Below are 1,687 nucleotides of genomic sequence, written 5' to 3'. Positions count from 1 at the left end.
TGCTCAAGGTGATCCTCCCTGTGTTGATTTCTAATGAACAAAGTGCCTTCGTTCTGGGGAGACTTATAACAGATAATGTTTTGGTGGCATATGAATGCACCCATGCAATTAGGACGAGGAGGAGGAAGACATCGCTTTGTGTGGTGAAGCTAGATATGATGAAGGCATATGACCGTGTGGAGTGGATTTTTTTAGAGCAAGTGCTAGCCAGATTTGGTCTCGCTCAAATGTGGATCTGAATGATTATGACATGTGTCACTTCAACTAGGTTTTTTGTTAAACTGCATGGTGGCTTCTCGAGAATCTTTCTTCCTTCTAGGGGCTTGCGCCAAGGTGATCCGCTCTCTTGAGTGGATGTAAAATCCTGCCTAGCAGTGATTAGACCTCTAAAATCAGTAATTTCTTACAATGTTAGTCCCTTCAGGAAGTTGAAAGTGTTATAAGTCCTATTAGAACGGACTGTGGCGGGTTGAGGAACGCGAGATCCAGGCAGCCGCAGCAAAGGATTTCCTTTTGCTCACTATTGTCCATGAGAGTTGTTCTTCTCGCTCCAAATTCAGATCAAAATGTAAAAAATGTTGATGATTGCTTCTGTATGGGGACTTCGTGGCGTAATACGCATGAGCTGCCATTGCAGAATGATTGGAAGGTCAGATGCAAAAACCAATGAAGTTCAAAGATAACATACGGAAAAAAAAACAGGAGAACTCTGCAATCAAAAGTATTTCAACAGCAGTTCTGCTGCATATGCATAGTTCCATAAATAAAGAACAGACAAGCACTGAAAGTGTGTGCAAGATGCAGGCAGAATGCTAGGTGGCCGAGTACTAGTCGTATTTTATAATTGAGACTACTAGTTCAAGGCGTGGTGGGGCATGTACTAAGTTGGGACATCTATGGTAGAAGGATTTTTTGTTTTCCTTTATTTCCTTTTCTTAGAGAACTAGTGATCCACTGATGTATGTCGGGAACCCCATTACATCCATGTGGAAATTTTCAAAAAGTTGAAATTTAAATAAAAATGAAAATTCAAAAAACTGAAGCAAGTTAATGTATCTTGTTAGAATCTTTTCACCATTCATGTCTCGCCAAAAAAATGTACACATAATTATTTACCATGGGGCACTAGACCCAATTTTCAAAGAAAAAAAATTAAAAAGTAGTTCAAAAAGGTAATTAAAAATGAATTTTTCCCATTTTTTTTAAAAGCTAGTAGTTAAAATTTAAATAACAGAGCGGCTCGATGATTAATACAAAACTCGAATTTCACCAGTTATTAAAGAATATACCACGAAGTTCAAATTAAAAAAACGTCACCTAGAAAAGTAGATACCAAATAAGAAAATAAACGTCACCTAGAAAATATTAACTCTCGAAGTTAAAATTTAATAAGTTGGAGAGTTGAAAGAAAATGTTATGGCTGTAGAAAAAAAATCCCATGGATTTTCCTGTTATCAAAAAAAGATACTCAAAAAGTTCGAATTAAAATAACAGAGTCCTTCATATTTGTAACAAAAACATTTCATTAAGTATAAAAACCCCAGAAGGTCAAACCAAAATAACATAGCAGTTCAAAAATAAAAGAGCACTCACAAGCGGATATTTCACCATTTCTAAAAACAAAAAGACAAGAAGTTCAAATTTTAAAAATAGAGAAGTCCAAAAACCATAAAAAATGACTTTCGCC

This window comes from Triticum urartu, chromosome 5A, assembly GCF_056163025.1.
Source record: "Triticum urartu cultivar PI428250 chromosome 5A, HENAU_Tu73, whole genome shotgun sequence".
Lineage (NCBI taxonomy): Eukaryota > Viridiplantae > Streptophyta > Magnoliopsida > Poales > Poaceae > Triticum > Triticum urartu.
Note: the sequence above shows the minus strand (reverse complement) of the source record.